At 46.3% G+C, this 23,080-nt stretch overlaps 1 protein-coding gene across 1 annotated transcript in view; it reads right to left on the reverse strand.

Moving 5' to 3' along the window:
• Positions 1-1,052, reverse strand: part of TRIM2 (tripartite motif containing 2) — a 118,380-nt gene extending 117,328 nt beyond the window's left edge. Inside the window, exon 1 of the mRNA XM_030948244.1 lies at positions 947-1,052. The gene's annotated coding sequence lies outside the window, so the exon portion shown is untranslated. The remainder of the gene's footprint in view (positions 1-946) is intronic.
• Positions 1,053-23,080: the final 22,028 nt, after the last annotated feature.

Raw genomic sequence — 23,080 nt, forward strand, 5'->3', positions numbered from 1 at the left:
AGAACTTGAAAATAATTTCTAAGACAAAATTAAGACACTACAGATACATCTGAAGAAGCAAAATGAGTGTGCAGCACAGTCTGTCTTTTTGCACTATGCTGCAGGGGAAGGCAGCAGTGGAAGAAGAGCTTGTTTCTCAGATTTTGATTAAGAACTTGGGAGGAGTTATAAAGCACCACAAAGAAAAGGTGAGAGCTCAAGAAAATACATTGCAGGAGAGGCCTACTGGGCTCCAGCTGTTTGGGCTATCAAAGGGAAGACTAAAGAGATTAATCAGTTACAGTATATAAATCCTTCAAAAGGAGAAAATTAAATTAGAGAGATCTTTAACACAGTAAAGAAAGACACACACACACCAGAAAAACTCTGTAGTTCAAGCCAAGAAAACTAATTTGTGAAATCAGACAAAGGTGTAATCTACAAGGTGATTAACCAAAGAAACAATGTACCCAGGGAGATTTTTCATCTTTGCTTGGTGGTGCCAAATCAAGACTGGATCTCTTCATGGAGAACAGACGCTTGAGTCTGACTCTTCAGACTGGGTGGGGGGGGGGTGTGGGGGGGGGGGGGGAATTGAAATTCTGCCAAAAGCACCAGTTCTCAGCCTGTGGTACTCATTTGTAGTTTACTTCAGAAGTTGCATGGTCTCCATCTCGCTCACAGTGCTGAGATCCAGGTCTTGTATCAATCACCAAGAGGACGCTGAGATTCATCCTCTCCCACCAGCAACTCTCAGGTTTCTTTACTTTCCTCACTCCACGTACCTTTAAGCAGGTTGGTAAGTAGGCATGACCATTTTTAAATGCACGTCACAAAAGCCAAAATTTTGTGTCCAAGCTGATACCCAAAGCCCGAGGGAAACACTCATCACCCACGCGATGAATAGCCCTAACACAGACTTTATACGGCTCTCAACCCCACCTCATCTCTTACTCTGCTACACTACCTGTGCCATGTCCTACGTGTGCCTCGCACTCCCTTCCAGCCATGTAAAATTCGGGAATTTGCGGGAATTCACAGGGCACGGCCGCCAGCCAGCAAGGAACGGCCCTGGGCCGCGCTCCCGCCGCGAGGCCTCTGGCGCCACCCAGCGGCGGCCGGCGCGGCCCGGCTGTGAGGGGCGGGCTCCGGGCCGCCAGCCTGCTGCCCCCATAAAACAACATCTTCCTAGCAGCTCCTCCCCAAAGATCCGGCAACATCCCTTTGGGGGCGTTTATATCCCAGGAGCAAATCCCCAGAGCCGCCCAGGGCCAGCTGGAATGGAGCTCGACTGCCACACCCCCTTCGCTAATTAACTCTTGGCCAGGCTCTCCTCTCTCCTTAATGAGCAGGAGAGAAAAAAACTCCCGAGTGTTCCCTAAAGAGCTCCGTCAATGCCATCTGTTAGCGGGGTGGCCGCCTCTGCCGGCTTTTCGTGGCTTTCTCGTCGCCGAGGCTGCAGGCGCCCATCGGGGCTGGCCAGGGCAGCCGTGGCAGGCGCAAGCTGCAGAGTTTACATGTTGTAAGCGTAAAGCAGCCAAAACGAGCTTTCTCAGCTTTCCCCTCTGTCAGAAATCCATTGGGGGAAATTTTAATTTGTTCATTCTGAACAAAAATTCATTGGGGAAAAATGTTTTTCTTTTAGTCAACCTAAATCTGACCAAAAAAGTCTAAGGCAGCCCCTCCTCTGCCTCCAACTGTGAGAGCTAGGCCTACAAATTTGATCTATAATTTTTAAAAATTAGATTTTTTTTTCCCTAAGAATGGCTGCCAAAGCTTAGTGGTAGGACCACACTGAAGACAGTGCAACAAAAAGATGTAATATCTTCAGATGTCCTTGGATGCATTGCCTCTTTAAACCACTTAAGTGATATAATGAGTTAAATAAAAGCATGTGTGGGTTTTTTTGTATTACAGAGCTGCTGCTTACAGTAGGTGAACTACCTCAGTGTTTAATGTAATGTGTCGACCTCTTGACTCTCAACATCTGAAAGAGCTAAGCTATAAATTTTAATAATGACTAACCTGCAGACTTCAAACTTGGTCTGAATTGGCTCCTCTTCTCTGTCTTCTCCACCCAAAAAGCACAGCCCTTGCTCAATCTCTTCCTGGAGTATCCTAACTCCCCGTGCTGCTTCTCCACCTGCAGCACCTGCAAGCCAAGCCCTTTCTTCCTTCCCTTATCTCTCTCTACCTCTATATACTTCCATCATCTTATGCTACAATATCACTTTGGCGTAGTTTTGTTTATGCCTTGTTTTGATAGCAATGAACTGATCATTATTCTCAGGAAAGACAGCATCTCAGTGTTTCACAGTTGCTTGGTTTTGTACATCCTGTAATTTTTATTACAGGGATTTTTGGTTACTTGCAAAGTGATGTGATAATCTAATTGCATCGTTTTCCTCAAGCCTTCACAAAGCCTTTGGCTTTTTAGAATCCTCTCTCTAAATCCTGAAAATAACATTTTTTTTCTTAGCATTTCTGTTTAATACTTGCCTTTTGAACTCTACAAGCATCTTCCTTCTGAAGAGGGAAACGCAATTACATGCTCCGGAGCAGCCTGCCCTCATCCATCTGAATGGACAACGCCTGCTGAGGTATCTAAGGAGCATTTTTTTAAAAGCTATTTTTCTATTGGTTTATGGTGTCAACGACCCAACAACAACTGGCAAAGGAGCTGTTTATCAGGTCTCTCCCTTGCAAATTGCTGTTAATGGGCACACATACCTTGTACCCACATGAAACCTTGCTTGGTGGGCTGTGTGGGTGGACATGAACCTGCATTCCTGCAAATACTTGAGGGCACAACCTAGTCACATCCTTACAGTTAAATGTTGTCTTGAGATACATTTGAGAAAAGTGTACATTTCAGCTAATTTTTGGTCTCAGTTTTACACCCCTTAAAAAGTATTGCCCACCTAATCATCTCTTGTTTATTCGGTTGCCACTTTAGTGTTGCAGTCTGATGGAAGATCTGCTGGATACTCTCTCAATACACATTAGGCAAGAGCAAGTCATAAATTGAGTCATGGGAACCTCATTGGTAGGATGTCTCTGGACGTAGGACAAAATATCCAATGTCCTACATCCGTAAGAGAAGGGCTCAAAAAGGTAGTTTTTAATTATGATTACTGTAGGGAAAACAAAGATGGGTTTGGGTTTATACATGTCTGACTGTCAGAGTTGCTAAGCATGTAATAATACCCCCACTATGCAGAGGAAGCTGAGATACCCTACATATCTGCAAACCCATGTGCAAGAGTAGTAGCACTGCATTCCAGCACTGAACTTGTTATTCCTAGCACTGGTTTAGAGAGGGAGATTGGGACCTTGATTTCACTTAATACATGACTGACAGTGCCATTCTAACATCAAAATCCTCCATCCACTTGCTTTTAAGGAATGAGGAGCCAGAGCCTGTCAGGTGGATTAGCCATATGTCAACTCCCCAGTGCACTAACACAGAGCCATCGTTGATCTGAAAACTTCATCTGAAGCCAAAGGGAACAATTATATAACCTAGACATCTGAAAGGCGAATAGTACAAAAACAAACAAGAAAGAACAATTATCCTTACTTACACATGTGTACATTTTACTACAACTATTAGGCAATCAAGACTGTCATATAATTGGCTTTTTTTATATTACAAAAATGATGGAAGGGTTGCAGTAATTAAAAAGTGCAGGCAATATGTTGAAAGGTGATAAATTACATAAAGGCAAAGTGAAGATGAAGCAAAATCTTTACAAGTATTTATTTATTTGCTGTTCCACAATTTAGATAATTTGTGTGTTTGCTGTTTGTCCGTTCCTGACTGCCATTATCAAGCCAGTGTGAAATTGGTCAGAGGGCCAGAGAGTTGTCACAAGAACTTGAGTTACCAGTGTGGAATATTACTTTAAAAATTGGTGTCAAGTCCCAGAAAAGCCACAGGAATGAAGCTCCTCACCAAGATAGATTGCATGGGCAAGTTCTATGGCACATGCCTGAACTGTCGTGAACATCCAAAGCAAACTTTAGAAAACTGACAACAGAAGATAAAGGTCCACTAGCATTATTCCTCCCACATGGTTAAAGGAGACAAACATGCAATTAATTCAGCTTATTTGTTAGGACGGTGCCTAGGGCCCCTCAAGGTGGGGCCTTATTATGTTAAGCACATAAAAGCAGAATGAGCCTCTGCCTCAGGAAGACTTATACAAGTATGTCTCCTTGTACAAGGCAGGAGAGAGGAGGATGAAATATAAGCTGAATGAAGTAGCTGTCAAAGGGATGTTAAGATGATACTCTAAAGCACACTGGAAATTATTCTAGGAGGAAAGTGTCTACCTAGGTTGTTTGAAAGGCCAGCCTTTCCATACTGCCCTAAAGCCATCTTCCAGAGATCTGCTACAGAGCTTGTAGTCACTGTCAAATCCCACAGGAAGGTCTTCAGTCTATAGTAAATTCTTAGGACCCACCTGATCCTCAGGGCTGATTTCCCACATAATTATTCTTGGGAAGCTAATGGTCCCTGTGTTTCAAGGGTCCAGGCATCAAGTCTGCAAACCTACATGCAGTTAAATACTCAACATCTGGACACACACTCTTGTACCTATTGATCCTGAGGCATTATTTGCAACATATTGCTTGCAACCAATTTATTTGTATTTGCAGCTTCCTTGGATTTTCTTTTTTTTTTTTTCCTTTTTTCTTTCCCCCAGAGATGCCCCAGGTTGAGCAACCTTCTAGCACTTTACATGCACATTTCTGAATTTACTTTGGATTCATGGGACTGCTCCTCACTGGCATGGGCAAATTCTTTATGATAAGTACTGTTAGTAATGATATTTACTATTTTTCTCTTCTTTCACAGTTTCAAAGTATTGAACAAATTAACGATCTGAGCTGGTAGAAATGCTCTTCTAGCAGCATTTCAGATTTCACAAACCTATACATTTGTTCTGTGGCCAAACTGTCAAGACACTGCAGTGCAGGTACAATAGTAACCTCTAGCTGAGAAATGTCAGACTTGACATTGTCTCCCACTTCAGCACGTGTGTATGCCTACACAACCCTGTAAGTTAGATGTGTGCGTTATCCGGCTGAGGTCACAAACAGTGGACACTCTAACTGGGGCAGGGGGCAGTTATATATGGTGTGTAAAGAGTGATTTCAGTAAGAATAAGGCTTGGTTTGGGTTAAGGGACAAGAAGGAAAGGACCCAAGCAAAAGACTAGTTGAGAGGGTGTTGTACACAATTCTGGCTGTAAAAGCCCGTTCAAATCTGGAGGTAAAATGGCTGTCAGGCCTTCTTGCCAACTTTGGCATTAACAGGAAGCACGGAAGCCAACAGATTGCGTGCTGGCCTCGAACTCATAAAGCTTGTGGCCCGCAAGCTGCTGGCTGAGCGACACAAGGAGTACTTCACTTCCCAGTATTTCTCTCTCCTTTCCCATCCATGATCTCTTTTAGATCATGAGCTTATACATAGAGAAGCTGTTTTCTTATTCTGTCTATGAAGAGCAGAGCCCTGAGCTCAGTTGGGCCTCTAGGCACCAGGTTAATATATATAATAATAGCGTGGTACAAAAAAACAAAGGCATAACAGTTTCATGACGGAACGCATCTCAGATGAGTTAATGTGCGCAAAGCACTTTGAAGTTGAATGGTTCTGCAGCGTATAAAAGCTGAGCATTACTTTCACATGGATTTGTTGATCTTGAGGACTCAGGAAGCCACTCCAAACACGCCTCTAGTCAGCAGAGTGTGAATCCCTGCTATTCATTCCAATGATCTCCAAATGAAGTAGTATGTCCAAGAAATTCCTATTTGAGGACGTCACTAAGAAAACCCATGTCATTATAAGCAAATATCTTAAGTTTTAGCACCTCTCTATATTAAAAACAAGCATCCCTGGGGAAAAATGCAAATAGGCTTTTCACAATCCTGCTGATTTTGGCATTACCCTTTCTCCACTGCATTGAGTCACTCTCACTTTCTGATTCTCTTACATTAAGTTGTCATGGGAAATACAAAAAGAAAAAGTGTTACGAACTGCCAACAGATTGACATGAATCTTGTTCATTCTGGCTCCTGAAGCTGGATTGACTTTCCAAGGTTCCCTGAAGCCTAGTTGATCCCTTGCCAGTAATAAATGGCATTTTGTGACTCCATCCAGTCTTGCTTGGCCAAGCTTTTTCTGGGGCTGAAGCTGAGACCCAGCCCAAACATTCCCCAACAGATTCGAGACCCACACTGCTACTTTGGATCATGCTTGCTGTAGTTGCTGTCATACCTCACCACTCCTTTTAGAATATTATATACTGCCTTTCAACGGAGCAGTTTAGCTCAGAACTGAGGACCTGTCTCATGAAGTGACATGCAGGCACACCCAGTGATGGTCCCAGAGCTCATCTTCTGACTGGATTCAGTACCTGAGCAAAACATCCCCTAAAGAAAGCAGAAGAGTGACAGGAACACAAGGGACTACTCAGCACAGCTTTGACTCTAATTTTGGTGGTTCTGCATCATTTCAACCCTTCCACCCCTTTGGTGTATGTATTATAATAGAGATTCACAGTGATATGCGCCGTTATGCATGCATCTACCCGAAGGGAGAATAGCTCTGATTAAACACACCTGACGGACACCCACCGTCCCCACGGCCGTGTCCCCTCCCCCCGTCCTTCCGAAGCCGGTGCCACTAGATGGAGCTGAGAAACAAAATTCCTCCCAGGCCATGTGCGCGGCTGCATTGCCTAAGTCTCAAGTTGCAACTTGTTTCCTGCTTACTGGGCACTAATGTTGTTTCCCTGGACAGTTGATACAGGGACAAGCTGTGGCGAATTGTCATTAAGAGATTGCAAAACCATACTCCCCAACCACGCTGATTCACCCTTAGCGGAGGATGATGTCAGTCTGGGTAGACTTGGCAGTCAAAAATGAGTTTGGGAAATGAAAGGAGGGGCTTCTGCATGGCCCACAGTTTATGCGGTGGAAAAGCAGTCTCTGTCATAACTTATTCTGGTTAAGTAGGGAGCAGGGAGATTGGCAGCCTCGGCCCATTTAGTGAAAACCCTTCTGCTCATCAACAGTCTCCTGAGAACCTGGGAGACTGGAGGCAAGCATCTCTGCTTTCCCTATGGTTGCCTTTCCAGACCTTCAGATGATCTGGTGGCAACAAACAGGACACAGAACTGCCTGTTGTCCTTGGAGGGATTCCCTAGGAAAAGCAATTGTAAAATAAAACCCTATCCTCATGGTCTGGATGGAGCAAAAATTTCAGGAGAACAATCAAAATGCAGGCACACCAGATAGCAAAGCACCTGTCACACCCATCCTGCATGGGGAGTGGTGCTGAGAGGCTGAAAACTGGCTCAGTGGAAATAGGCTGCCCTGGGACAGCCCACTTGAAAGAAGTGGCACTGACAGGTTTGTTTACACAGGGCATTGGCTTCTGTCTCCATCCCTTTGGAGGCAGGCAGGCTTAAGTCTGCCCTGCTCTCCACACTGGAAGGGTTATCCCACTGTAAAGATGTTAAAACCATCCCATTTATTTTGTAAACTTCTTTACTCATCAATGCTACCATAACTAAACAATTGTGGCGGTGGGAAATCTGCTTTGTAATTTTTTTATGTTATAAACAGAGGAGATAAATGAATGTGGAAACAAAAGGAGGAAAAGGTGGAAAATATATATATATATTAGCAAATTGGGTAATTGCAACATCTAAAAAAAATTAGAATGCAGCTTGCCAGGCTAAATTTTCATTTTATCTGTTGACAAATATAATGGACCGTAGTGAGCTAGGAGCAGAATGCAAACACCACCACAGCTTGTAACATTAAACTTCATTTAGGTTGTGTGTTAAAATGGGAATAGGGATAAGCTAAATCTGCATTATAGTAGGCCCAATATAAACCAGAGAAACCAATGTGAAAACAGAACCATATCTCAGAACTTTGTAATATACTTATACAAATTACATGGCCATGAGAGAAAAAAAATATAGTAAACCATGGGATGAATCAGCAAGTGTAGTGTTTTTGTCCAAGCCTAACTGTATTTTCCAAAATAAGCCTATTTTTGCATTTACCTAACCAAGTGCATCTAACTGCAAAGATAGAGTGTATCATCTCTTATTTTCATTATTCTACATGTGTGCCATAACTTCAGTTTAAGATGACTCTAAAATGAATGCTTTCTGCATCCCAGCTCTTTAAGTGGCAAATGTCTGCAGGCAGACACCACTGAGATGTTTTAACCTTACATTATGCACAGTGGGTCGTACAGCAGTAGGTTTCTCCAGTGGTAGCCAAACCGCTGAGTGGTTGGAAGACCACATGCTAAGGTGCTTTGCAGTCAAGGTGTGTTAAAACCTGCGGGAAAGGGTGTGGTACACTCACAAAAGTGTGTCCGTGGCCAAGCTGTTCCCAGGAACGTGGGGTGAGTCACCAATGTCACATTGCCTAGCTGCCTGTGACAGGTGACATTTGGTAGCTGCATTATTACTAAACAGAAGTATGAGTGAGCCTTGCTACATGCAGGCACTGAAGTGTGATGTGAGCACCTGATGCTTTACAGAAAACTTCAAAGAGCACACAGGACTAAAGCTGTAGCATCATAGCCTGATAGAAAAAATGGGCCCTCTGTGTCTGGTGAGCAGCTGTGATGAGATTAATAAATTTGAAGAGTCTAGCTATATATTACCCCACTGTAATGAACAGAAATAGCTTTTAAATAATTTTGAAGCTAATTTGATATTTAATTTCAGATAGCAAATCAGTATCTGCTATAGTTGCAATTTGGTGTTGGGAAGCTGTAAAAATAAGACTTTTTTTCTTACCTTATTGGGCTTTAGACAAACTTAGATGGCATCCTTAGCCAAGGGTAATTCATCCTTTGACTTCAGCTGTGCTTTGCTGACACGCAAATGGGAGCTGTGGTGTGTCACTGTCACATTAAAGCCTCCTTGGCTGTACAGAGGTGCTCCCTTTCCTGGGTCCCTGGGACATTGCACCATTCCCTGTGCCACCAAGGAGGCTTCCCTCCAGACCTGCCAAGGCTCATCAGCCACCCAACATGCTCACACACCGGCCTCCGGTCAGGACTTCCAGTTCTGCTGCAGCACCTTTTGGAGAAGGAAAACTCAGGTACCTGTGCAAGCCCAGCCCATCACACCTGTGTTGCTGGGGGAGCTGGACACATATGGCCCTGAGCCCCTGTGCCCTGCCTGGACAGCCCTGGTGACTCTGCAAGAGCGCGTGGGTGACAGGGCTAAGCATGCCTAAGCCTGTCCCAAGCACTGCTGTGGCCTGAGAGAGTTTGCAAGATTTGCCTCTGCCCTGTAAGAAACACGTGGCCACCTTGCACTTTCAGGGGGTCCTCTCTGGCTCCTGAACTCCCCAGTTTTATGGGGCCTTGGAGCAGCTAGCACAAGGAACCTCACTGCCCAAAAGCCCAGTCCAACCATGGCTTATGCTGCATCTGGAGAAGACACCCCTTCATCCTCACAGACACAAGGGGCTGGTGGCAGCATGGCACTGACCCAGAGGCAGAGCCATGTGAGTGTCTCATCAGAGCATCCCCAGCTCCTATCCCCTCCTATCCTGCACATCCTGGCTGCAGAGGTGACAACAAGCACTTTCAGCCACTGCTGGCCTGCTTGCTTTCCAGTACCATGGACCCCATGTTACTGACATAAATCCAAGCTGAACAGAGCCTCAGGCTTCAAGTCACATTAATCCTGCTACAAGTTCATACAGTGTGGTGCAGCCAAGGAGCTCTATGCAAGAAATGGAAGAAGGTGGAGAGGGAAATAAAAAGGGAGTGGGGGTTTGGCACCTGTGCTAGGGATGTGGCAGAGACCAGTTGGAGGGTTTCTGACAGCAAGTTTCAAATCGCCTTCATTTCAAAGGCAATCCTCTCCCTGAGCTGCAGCACCTTACCCTGAGATGTTGCATAAAAAAATAATGAATTAGTTTTGCTGTTCAAGGATCTTGCATCTCTGATGAAGAATGAAAGAGGAGACATGGTGAGCCACAGCATGCAGGGAGAGGTGCAAGGGAACCTGGTGTATCTATTTCCACCCAGAGCCCCTCACAGCACAGCACAGCTCAGCTGAGTACAAACCTTACTGATAGAGTAAGCTGAATGGAAGGTACTTTTTTCTCTGAAAGGCAGTGATTTGTGCTGGGAGCAGAAGGGAGAGGGCCTCTTTCAGCTGGGAGAAGACTGTTAACACCACCAAATCCCTGTCATATGGCCATAGTTCACAGCATCACAGTTAGTTGCGGAATTGGGAAATGAACAGGCTGAACTTGCCCACTAGCTGATGTGAGGAGAAAAAAACCTAATAAACCCCTTGTCCTCTGACAGGTTTGCACTGGTCCAAACTGATGCCTGGGCTCAGGTAGCATCTCTTGAGTGCACCCACTGATGGGGATAACTGGGGCACAGTGACCCTATAACCACTGCCTATACACAGGCAGCTAGGACAGGGGGATGTAAAAGCAGTCTCTGCCCCATGGTAGTCACTGGCCAAAACTGTGAGCCCAGCCAGGCACAGGGGTAGCTGTGTGCCAGTGCCAGACTGCTGCCATGCCAGTCCTCTTGGATACCAGAGTTCAGCTGGGAAAAGCACTGTTCCCTAGCTGGGAGACAGGAAAATTTGGCTTAAAACTGCTGGCACATGAGAAGGCTCAGCAGGATGAAATGGCAAAGCTTTGCTTTGACTCTGCTGCTGAACTTATAGGTGACACTGAGGAGAGTTGAACAATCTGGAGATAGAATGACTTTTTAGGTCTGTCAGAAACAACAGTTTTTGTCTCAGTTTTTCTCTTTGTCTGCCAAACTCCAAAATCAATTCTTCAGCCAGAAAACATCCAGCCAGGAAAGATGTGAGGTGAGGTGTTTTTTCTCTGCCTGTATATTACCATTGACCCTGTTCACCACAGGTTTAGCCCTAAATATGGTGGGTTTTTCATCTCTGCCTCTTCTACTCTGCTTTATAATCCCCAAAACCAGTTCCTGCACTTACCGAGGAGTTATGTGTCCTCCTAGGACAGACAAGAGATTGGTTTTAAGTACAGCATCTGTTAGTTATTGTTTACAGTGAAAGCTTCAGCTTTGACCTCAGACCAATGCAATGGCTCTGAGTGTTGGAGAATGATGAATTAACATAAATCTCTCAGTCATTTCCATGTGTTCATCTGCTGTACATGCAGGCTCCAGGCCACAAGCTCCAGTAAAGCCTTCAGAGACAGACAGCAAAGGGAGACACGAATGACACACACACCCAGTTATGCCAAGCTACTAAAATTAAAGCTGGTAAGAGCAGTGTGAGATGCCCTGCAGGTAGCAGGATGGTGTCTTTTTCCTAGGACCCTTTCGCTGGGTAACAATGAAAGGACAACAACTGTCAGGGAGGCCTCTTGCTGCCCTGCTTTTACATGTGAAAGCCTCATCTGCTTTGCCAAAACAAAGCTGGTGCCTCTTAACAGCAGAAATACTCATGTCTACAAAAGGCCTGCCTGTCCCAGCACAAGGTACCTCTTGTGGTCACATCCAAAGACCCCAAATCAAGATTGGAGTGGGGCTGTGGTATATGCTGCAAAGCAAAACATGGTGCAGGAAGTCCCATGCCCTGCCACAATTTCCATGCTGGTGTGGAACAGGACAGGGATACCAACAACTAGCTGCAGGTATGGTCATGGCTAATGGCAACTCAATTAACCTGGAAAGCATGTTCTAGGAACAATTCAAAGTCACTCATAAAGGAAGTCAAACAAACCCTTGTACAAATAGAGCCAGTAAGCTTTAAGGCTATCCCAGTCAGCTCTTGGTGTCCCCCATGGGCTGACACAGACTGTCACAGCCTTTGTGGCCCCACTCTCTGTGGTCAGGATGGCACATTCTGCTCTGAGCAGCCAGGAGGGCTGTGAGAGCAGGGTAGGTGACACTGCAGAGCTGCCCCATCCTCTGCCACAGAGCACATGCCTACTGGTACCTCACACAGGGCTCCTATGCCTTCAGTAACTCTGCCCCCGCACCAAAAATTGGGTGGAGAGAGCCTAACCCCACACAGCTGCAAGGCACTTGCAATGGGAACGCAAATTAAAGCCACCCATTTATGTAAACTACCTCAAAGTATTGAACACAAAAGCAGATGCATGGAAACAGAATTGCAATACCAGTTTCAGGCAGGATCCACTGGAGCACAGGATGAATTATATACATGTAGGATTTCAAAGGAGAGCATTAGGACAGACTGAGTTCTGCCCACATCTTAATGACCTGAATAGATTAGCCTCTACCTCCTCACTACCTTATGCTATCCAGCTGAGGATTGACACTGCAGAGATTTTCACCTTCACTTCAGGCCTTAAAGCAGAGCTTCAGCTTTGGGGAGAGGGCAGGGGGCAATGGTGTCTTGCTGCATCCCAAGGAGCTCCCCCCAACACAATAGGTGTGGCTTGTTTGCAGAGACAAACCCTGGGGCCAGTCTCAAAGTAGGAAACAGGCAAAGTGAAAGGAGAGAGAGCCTAGCTAAGTGCGCTTGGGGTGGGCAAGCAAGGACAAGGGTGAATAGTGTCTAAAATGAACCTTTCTCTGGTATTTCTCAGGCATCAGTAGAGGAAAATTAGAGAAAAGAGAATAAACAAAGGAAAGAAACAATAAAGGAAGAAGTATGATGTTAAACGGATGGAGAGTTTAAACCAAAAAAACACCAAACCATCCAAGAGATTAATGAAGGGCATAGAAGATGCCTCTGCACCTTGCAATTCCTTCCTTACAAGCTTCTCCCTGTTCTGTGAAAGAAGTGCCTGCTGTCTGGTGGGGGAAAGGCTGAGCAGAGCTCCTCACAGCCTGTGCAGGGTTTCCCTGCAGGGCACACTGCCCATCCCTGTGCCGAGCAGCTCTGCCCTTCCGGAGCGCAGGTAAATAATCCCACGCGCACACGCCTTGGGGCCAGTACATTTCTCCTGGGTGAATACAGTTTTTCCAAGTGATTAAGATAGGATAACCAGGAGTAAGGGACCAGATTATACAGCAGAGCTCACAAATGTTCATGGAAGGCCAGGAATGCTGTGCCACAGGTAAGCGCTGCTGTCACCTCTGTTGTTTTTCAAGACCAGTTTCCAAAGGTAACTTTTGGTTTGCGATAAACAGCCTTGGAGTCACTCCAGATTTGTTCTCCATGATCACATCCATTGACTGTCCCCTTGTCAGGGTGGTCGGTGTCCTTATGACCCCAAGCCTGTAGCCCCTGAGGGAGCCCTCTTGCAGCTACAGCAAACACCCCATCATGTCTCCTATGTCCTGCATGCAGCACAGAGGGTCTGGATGGCTGCATACAAGAGCCCACCCCAAACCTCCTTGCAAAGCAGCAGAGACTTTTGGGTAGGGCAGACCTAGGGCAATGTTAGCATCGCTTAACACAAGCAGGCAGGTTCAGATGAGGCAACCTGACACAATCTCTGTTTTACTTCTCTCTATGCCAAGAAAAAAGTGTAGCTGTTTGGGTTCCCATGGCATTTATTTTATACCCTTTTATCCTAAGCTCCGTGTTCTTTCATGTAATAAACAAATCACAAGTCTTGTTTTACATATCTTCACACAGAAATCTCTTTCCAATTCTTCTTATGCTTGTCTGAAAAGTGCCTAGCAAACAGCTGCATTAAACAAAAAAGTCAAGGTTGGGGCTCCTGTACCTAGAGCCCTGAGGTTTTATAGAGCTTTCTTTGTGCAACTTCTATTTCTGTCTGATTAAGATAATTCTCAGAGGTTAAGCTATCTAAACGGACTTGATACTGAAGCATTTAAAATGTAAACGCTCTGATCTTGAATCACAGTCTGCAGACTACACCTCGTTCTCCATCTGTATATATGTGGGAGCTGTTTCCTTGCAATATCTTCATGTTACACATGCATCTAGTAGCATCTCACATGCCACAATTAACCAGAGTGTGCTGGAGTGAAGGACAATGTGTTCAAGTGTATGGAAGTGAAGCTAAACATGCAGCTACAGCAGCTAAGTTGACCCCATCTTCTCTCTGTGTCCTGCTCCCCTCACAGCATCTTCTGTACCCACACCTCTGGCCCGGTAAGGAAACACTGCTGCCAGCATGAAAGTCAGGGAGGAGGACAAAGGCAAAGACACAGCTCCCACAGTAATGCATTTCAGACAAGTGAGAGCTGCCAAGCTCTCCTCCCTCCCTCCCAGTACCCCACTGTGATATTCAGAAGTCCTTTGATTTTTACATTTGAGAAAAACCCTTACAGAGGGAGTATTTCCAGTCTGGCATGGTGTGCCCTGGGAAAAGAAGACACACTAGAGCTGTTCTGCAGCTCTGGCCCATAGGAGTTATCGGGGAAGAGTGCAGTGAGCCTGATGCAACCCTCCAAATCCCAGCACTAGGCAGCCCAGGAACTTCCCAGGCCACAGGCAGCATCTGCAGCAGCAGCAGCTCTAACAGGCCTCCATAGCCTGCTTTCCCATTAATTTGCCTAATTGCTTTTTGAACCAATGTATAGTTTCAGCACCTGAAGCATCCTATGGCAATGAGTTCCACCAATTAATTATGGTTGAGTGAAAAAAAAGACTTCCTTCTCCATGCCTTAAAAAAATATCTGCCTGATGATTTCATTTAGCATCCCTTGGTTCTTGCCTTACAAGCTGCAGCCATTCCCCCTACTGTTCATCACGTTGCAGACCTGTCACAGCCCTGAATGCTCCCTTTTCTAGGCTAAATCTGACATTCAGTCTCTTTTCATACAGATAGCATTGTGCATCTCTGATCATTCCTGTCATACATCTCTCTGCCTTTTCCCATTCAAGTACAGCCTGATTTTCAAGAGTGCCACACACCCACAATCCCGAGGTTGCTCAGTAGGAACCAAAGGCACTGTGCCCTGCATGCTTTTAAAAATCATATTTTCTGCTGTGGATTGTGCTTCAAAACTGACTGCAGCCCTCTCAGCAGATGTCCTGGAGGCATTCATCACTAACCCGTGTTTGGTGGAAAGGTGGTAGCACCATGCCTGGCTTCCAGGCCCTCTGCAGAGATCAGCTCCAAAGTACCAGCCACGGCCAGCTCTGGCATTTGCTTCTTGGTGCCTCTGTCACTAAGTCCACAAACAAGAGGTGACTGCCACAACATTTGTATTTGAGATCACAGGGACAATAGAGGTAATATGTTCATTGAGCAATTGTGTCACCTCAATGAAACATTTATAGGTGCTTGCAATAGAAATATTGCAGATAGGATGAAGAAATTACCTCAGACAGGATCAAATATGCAAAGCTAACTGTAGCTGTGGACTTCTCCCACAAGATAAACAAGTGGCTAAGGCCTCGAGGGAAATAGCAGGAAGGGGAATCCCAGCAAGCTCTTCTTGTGCCAGGTATTTTTTTGCAGGGCTTTAGTAGGAACTGTGTCAGGGAGTCCCAGGACGGCCTTGCCCTTGCCTGCCTGCAGGAGCCCTGCCTGAGGACGATGCTGCTGGATCCCCACTTCCCCAAAGCCCCTCTCCCCAAGCCCTGCGCACCACGGGCAGAGCAGGATTGCACCTTGTGTCAGCAGTTGTTTGGAAACTGGACAGGACACAAATATAGGCACAGGTTTTGAAAGGAGGGGGGGAATGTTTGCAAGAGCCCGACACTTAAGATGACTTCCTCTTGCTCCTGAGATGCAGAGGTGATTCCAGTGTTCCATCCCCTCCAAGAAAGCCACAAGGAAGAAAGACAAAATGTGGGGGTGAGAAAAAACTATGATTCAAAGCACTCTGCACACTTCTTTGCATCTCTTGGGATAACAACCCACCAACCACTTCTCCAGGCACTACAACTCCCAGGGGGCTGCAGTGGGCCAGCTCAGAGATTATCTTTGCCATCTCTTGGCGTTTTACTAGCTCAGTGTATAATCCATATTTCTTTAAGTACTCTGTTTTTCTTAAACAGTGTTGCTATTCCCTTCAAAACATAGCTCTGTTTATCCAAAACAAACAAGGGCTGGTATCACACCCTGCCAATGGCAACTGTGTTGCTGCTGGGTGGCACTTGACAGCGCTGAGCTACAGGTGACAACTCCTTTTTCCACTCACTGAAACAGGCAAGGATATGCCCATAATAAACTACCACTTATCTGTTGAGGCAGAGATTTTTTTCCTCTGGTTGCCAACATGGATTATGGTCTGAATCTTCCTTTCCTTTATCAAAAAGCATTTACAGACATTTCCACCATTCCTTCTCTGAAGTTATTCTGTAAAAGATGAGCGAAACAATTAAATCATTGGCTTAACAGGAGCGAGACAGCTCTTTTAAACAGGGGATTTTGATTGCACCCTGTTACTTCATCTCTTTAGAATATTCACTAGACAGAGTAATTTTCCTGTCTCTGAACAGTGCTAAGCTGTCAGACTCCTCTGAGCAAAAGGCAGTGCAACATCTTCTCCCCACATAAGTGCTTTTTTTGGAGAATAGAAAAGAAAAAGAGAAAGAAAAACACCCCTACTTCCCCAGTGGTCACTTTGAGGCAAGAAGAAAACTGTGTCTGATCATGTAAAGCCCCAGCATCCAGGAATCCCTCCTAGTGGGATTGCCACCCCAGGAGAGCCAGCCCCACCTGCAAGCATAATATGGGGAGGCTCATTTAGCAGCTAAAATAAGCCACCCTGCAAACTTTCTTACATTTAGTTTTAGACAGCAGTGGGGGCTGAAATTCAGCCTCAAACAGGATGGGGGCATGTGGAGGGTGAAGGATTGGGGCAGGGCAAAGAGACATCACCCAGAGCCCTCCCTTGCAACCAGCACAGACACTGCTCATGTTGTTTGGACAATTGGGGAAACAATGTCCTCTTTCAGGGGCTGCAGGTGGCTCGGGGCATTGCAGAAAAGGGACATTATAGCTTTCTATGATAGCGTGGTTGAAAGGTTTGGAGCCTATGTACAAAAAAGCCTTTGCTGAGGGTATTGCTGCTGCATCAAGTATCAATGAAAGCTGCATCTCTGCTGTTATGAATCCAATCACCACAGCAAATGAATGGGAAGCATTACAAGTAGCAAAATAGTATTTCAAGCTGCAATGAACAGCGCCCAATTCATCAGTGAATAGCAGGCTTGGGTCAGTGAAAGAATAGCTCTGATTGAAAGAAATATGGAAGAGCCTTGAGCAGTCTGGAGGAGCAGATGTGTGAAAGAAGTACCAAAACTACAGGCACTTCTGAGGTCTCATGTATAGCCAGCTCTGAGCCAGGCAGTCTGGCTGGGCGTAAGGTCTGCAGCTCCCCACGTGAAGCAGTTTACAGGGCCTTTAACATCACCACTCCCTTGTCTTTGGAAATAAGCTTCTCCAGAGAAGAAAAACAACCTGTATGTGCAACAGCATTTTGTCCCAGCAGTTTACCTCCAAATGTTGTGGTCAATCTTTCAGAAGCCAAACTGGCATGAGAAACATGAGGGCATCATGAACATTTTCACAGTTAGGCAAAGTAAGGGTATGTAGTAAAGCCAGAAGCGGAACTTGGATGTCTCAGTTTCCCATCCCTAATCCTGACCATGGTGCTCCACCACCCCCTGCTCATTTCTAGGATGCTGCAGTGATGAGGGCTGCAAAACCCAAAAGCCAGCCCTGTTTTTTTCCCACCACTGCAGCAAGACAGCCTGGCCTCAGGCTGTTATTGGTGGGTGCCAGGGACCCCTTGTAGGACTGAACACCTGCTTGCCAGCAGCATCAGCCCAACTTCCCCCTTGCCAGGGCTCAGCAGGCCCTGTGCAGTCTTTTCCTAGGTGAGTGGCATAAACCTGATGCTGGTGAGACCCTGCTGATGGCATCCTGCCCACATCTACTGCAAACTAAAGGGAGGCCTGAAAGGCCATGTTCTTGGCAGGGAGTTAATAGGGACTTGGGCTCCTGGCCCAGTGGCTGCTAGTCCCTGACCTGCTGGGATGCCGTGGGGCTGAACTAATGCCAGGACATGTCCCTCCAGTTTTGTACTGCTTTAGTGTGCACACTGGACTTTTACTCAGAGATTGCTCTGGCTGACCTCTCTGTGGCAGATGCTGTCTTCAAAGAGTGGTAACACAGGCATAGCAAGACAGCTGATAAGGTTTGATGGCTCTTTATTTAGGGGAAATCCTCCTAATGATTGCCCAGGGCAAATAAGGCTCAGAGGCTTGAATTCCCAGAGGAGGCATTGATGCACCAGATCAAAGCCTGCTTCCCAGCTGTCACCACAGAGGCATCACCTCCAGCCATAACAGGAGGTTATAAAAACAAGGTCTCTCCCTGACACATCCCAGGCTGCTCAGAGAAACCACCTCCAAAGAGAGGAAGGTGAGAGAGACCCATCTGCAAGTGCTCTGTGGACTTTGAGAGCAAGAGGCAGGCTCCCAGAAATGCTGTGATGGGGATTCCAGCCCCAGGGATGCACCAGGGCCATGCAGGAGCTGGGGCAGGGCAGCGTGTGTTGCTGGGCTCTGCCCGTTTCTTGCCTTACCTCCTGTAGGCAGGGATACATCTGCTTGCTTTCATTAGTGCACGCTCACGTAAGGGAATTTAGATCCAGAGCACTGGGAGAGTTTTCTCGAGTTTTTAGAAGTTCCTGGAGATAGTTTTTAAACCCATGGGGGCATGGGTGATTTCTCTCAGGTGGAGGCTTTCCAAAAAGCCTTGTCCCTGCTGATACCTCATAAGGAGCCTGACTCCAAGTGGGCACAGGCTACATCAGTCCACTTGTTGTAGCAGACTTCCAGGGCACTGTGTGTTCTCAGTTTGGTGGCTTCCTCTTGTGGATGGGCTGCCGGTGCTGCTGGCACAAATCATGCCAGCCTGGTGTCAGGAACAGCTGGCAGCCCTGTGGAAAACTTGCCTAGTGCAGAAAAGGCCAAAGAGTTGTGTTAGTTGACATTGCTTTAACCATTTATATCACATTTTATAGCTGTTACAACTCCTTCAAGGTACTTCAACATGAAAGACAGCAAGGTCCCTGCCTGGGAGACCTTACAGTCTAGTACAGACAGGTAAACATAACAAGTAAAAACATTAAACTTTAGGTAGGGAGTGGGGACAGGTTGAGGGAGTATGTACAGAAATTATCTTTGGCACATCAAAGAGCTGGAAGAAGTCCATCAGAGGAACCTTTAGGCTATTTATGTATTTCAGGTAGCAAGATAAAATCATGAATAATTAGTTCCTGCAACCTCTTTGCAGAACCAGGACTGAAGCAAGGCTTGCAGAGACACTTGCCTGCAAATGTATGGCTTATGGAAGGGGAACACTGAATCCTCCCCAGATTTGTTTTACATTGCTCTCTTTTAACCAGTAACAAGAAAAGAAGTAACAGGCAGCGCAAGCACACCAGCATGCTTCCAGGTGTTAGTCTCTGTCTGTGGCTACATGATCACATTGTTTATTAGCCCAGCAACATTCTAAGCATCTTTCTTTTTTTCTTTCTTTTCACCACAAACTGCATTTTCTGTACTTCCAAGCTACCTACCTCCCCAAAACACCCTGTTTCAATGCCAAAGTTCCCACTCTTTAATCCTGCCCTCCCTCGCCACACCCAACCCACGTTGTCTTCACTGAATCATTGCTGAAAGAAGGAAGTTACACATCAAAGAGTGGAACAACTAGACCCAGCTTCAGCAGAGCTTACTGTCACCTCAGCTCCTGCACCGTGACAGTCAACACAGGGGCTGTCCCACCAGTGCCTCCCTGCTCAGCTTCTCTGGACAGGGCAAAGGACTCAGATCCTTCCCTTATAGGCTTTCAAAATTCAAAAATATTGCAGAAACCAGGTTTTTCTGTCTGGCACACAAAGGCAAATAACCCACTCATGCTACACTGTCAGGCAGTGGGAGACTCAGTCCTACAAGCACCAGAGACAGCTTGGGCACAGACCAGGAGGTGTTTCTAGATTTATTCTCACTTGTGTGGGCTCCCTTGAGCAGACACAGGACATGAGATCTTTCCATTTCGATGCAAAAATGTATCACTCAAAAACCTACAAACATATATAGCAGCACTGTAGCTGTTCCATTGCCAAACAGATCCAGCCAAGACATTTGATCAAATCAGAGAGGAAACCTGTGGGTCCAGAGCTGGAGACCCTTTTCACCAGGCTGATGCAGATCTGCCAGCCAAAGCCCCATAGCCATGGTGTGGAGTGCAGGAACAGAAAAAAAGCAGCTCCTGCCCACCCTGCAGCTCCCAACTCCTGGGCTGTTTCTCTCTCCCTGCCAGCCCCAGCAGTACAGCAAAGAGCTGAGTGAAAAAAGTGTTCACTATTTTTTTTAGAAGTGTTTTTTTAAAAGGTGTTTAAAAAAGTGTTAATGAACTGAAAAACAACCTGGTGAAAAGCACTGTTTCTCAGACAGATAAATCCAGTTCATCTCATAGCAACTCCTGTGAGCAATCCTTATCGGGTTGCATTCTTAATCAGCCCCTGGGCAGCTATTTGGTGAAAATAGAAGAGTCCTAACTTCTGCAAATTTCCAATTTGCAAAATATTGCAAGTGATTGCCAGTGTTTGGGGTTTTTTCTCTTGCTGTTGGTTTTCTCTTGCCCACTTTATTGGTAGCCATCTCAGTTGTGGTCTCCATGAGTCAAGGAGCTGGGTGGCATTATGGTATTTTTGGCTGGAGAAGGCTCTTCCCAGATAACTCTGCTTCCCCACAGCCTGACCTCAGGGCACACAGTAGGCAGAGCCATGCAACCCAACACAATCCCGCCACGACAAGGCTGGGGTGGTGAAGGGCCAGACAGGGCATTTGCCTTTGCATGGCTGGGGGCACACAGGGCTATTGGGAAGCTGCCTGATAAACTCTGAGATAACTGTCAAATTTCTTTTCCCCTCCTTTCTCCACTTGTGCTCCCTCCAGTCAGGACTGCCAGAGACCTGCTCTCCTGAGCCAGCTAGGTAGCACCTCCCTCTCCCTGCAGCTGTCCTGACACCTCTCCCCACCATGGTACCACCCCCTGGTTACACAAGCCAGGATAGCTCTCCCCCACCATTCCTTCCCCTCCTCTACAGCAAACACCCCCCTGTTTCCCTTCTCTTTTGACGACTTATCAAGCTGCTGTGGCAAAGCAGAGGCAGATCTCCAACACCTCCTCCTCAGGCATGTGGATAACAGAGACAGCAGCAGGGATAGGGCACAGCCTCCTCAGCCCCTGCGAGCAGCTGCTGCTGTCTATAGAGGGCATACAGATTACCAGACACAAAGTACTCCACAGTATATCTCTCAAGGAGTTACAAAAGGCTTTTAAGTTACCAAATGTTCTCTTTCCCACTTATTTGGCAGTGGACACTATAAATCCATGGTACACTGTAGACTGTGGCTCTCTGAGGATGGGGTCATCTGCTTGCCCTGCTGGGCGCAGAGCCCAGTGCTTTATGCACAGCCATCGCCATCCCTTCCAGGTTCCTCTGATAATTAAAAAAATAATTTAAAAGCACCATATAAGTGAGAGGAATCACCAGCCTCTTAAGAGCAAAGTAAACAATCAGAGAGAGAGAAAAGTTTGTAAGTGGGTTGGCCAAGAGAAAAGGATGTTTGTTGCACAAATAAAGTGAGTGGGAGCAAGACTTTCCAGCCTGACTGGTGAAGAGATCTGTAAATCAAGACTGGAGCTCCTAGCCATGTGTATGAATCAATTAAAGCACTCAATGAATCATTTCTTTTCAACATAGGCAATCAGAAACAATGGTTTGATGTTCAATTGATTTCTCATTTGTCTTCCTCCCCTGAGTAATGATGAACAACTCACCACTTACATGGTGCATGCCTCAACCCGACTGCTCCTGGAGCAGCTTCTTCTTCAAGGAATCACACTGGGCACCTGCTCCTACCTGCTGACATTTCACACCTCTTGGTCACTACCTGTTGATGCCTTTGGCTCTGCTTGTCTCTCTCACCTCATCCGCTATGCTCTTCCCACCATGTTCCTGCTTCTTTCTCTCTTAAAAAAAATTAAATAGCAAAGCTTTGTTTCCAACATGTGGCAGTAGAGCCAGATTCTTCACTAGGAAGCATCAGGATTCTACTTCTCAAAAGCTCAGAATATCAAAAACTGCCAGAAAAGCAGCATAGGTCTGTGATGTAAAACAGTCTAAAGAAAGGAGGGAGTCTTGAGTGTATTTCTATTTCATACCATAGCCACACACATTTCCTTCATCCAAAGTGCCTTTAGATAAAGTAGTTTGTGTAGACCTCTGCCTCTGCTTGTATTTTGGATGTCTCATGGTACATTTCACTAGTTAGACACAGGTGCATCCCAAAAGGAAGCCCTCAGTTCCCAACCTGGGCTATGCTGCAATCTCAAGCAATTAAGACATCATCTGGCAGTGAGGAGTCCTGCAGTGACACAGTTAACTGCAGGGTGTGCCATTCACACAGCCCCAGCTGGCCATCCTGAAACAAGACAGCTTGGCTGTGGCTGCTGACTGTTCCTAGCGGATACAAGGCACCTCTGGGACCCGGCCAAGAGGAACACAAGCATAATCCTATTATGATGAATAAACTGATAAAAGACAGGGGAGAAAAGAAATATTTGGGGCACACTGAGCTTTCTCATCCATGAAAACAAGGTGCCTGCATCCAGCTTGCAGAGCTGAGCACAAGGATTGATTGGGGGCGCTGGGAATATGTTTCCTGGAGGTCCAAGGCCCCCACTGTGCTCACCCATGTGCTCCTCTGTGGGGAGGGTGGAAGGCAGAGGTGGGAGCCACACTGCCTCCTACACCTGGCAGGACTGTGGCCTTGGCTTGGTCACTGCTGAATATCAAGGTCACACAGTGTGCTTCACCTCCATCTGCCTACACTCACCCTGCAGCATCCCCTCCCCAAGGGATTTGCTCCCTGGCATGAGGCTCTGGGGCTCCTTTTCCCCTCCAGCAATCCAGGCAGCCAACCAAGAGATCTTGCTTCTTTGTCTTTCCCCAGCCCTGTGTAGCTCTTCAAAAATCATTTTTGGCCATATTTGTGCATAAAGCAGGCCTGAGAGAACTGCGGGATCATAAACAATTTGTTTCCTCTGTGCTCAGAACATTTCCAAACACTTTGGCTTTTCAGCCACTTCAGCGGAGAACATCTCAAACCACGCCCCCTTC

This window comes from Camarhynchus parvulus, chromosome 4 (assembly GCF_901933205.1).
Source record: "Camarhynchus parvulus chromosome 4, STF_HiC, whole genome shotgun sequence".
NCBI classification, from domain to species: domain Eukaryota; kingdom Metazoa; phylum Chordata; class Aves; order Passeriformes; family Thraupidae; genus Camarhynchus; species Camarhynchus parvulus.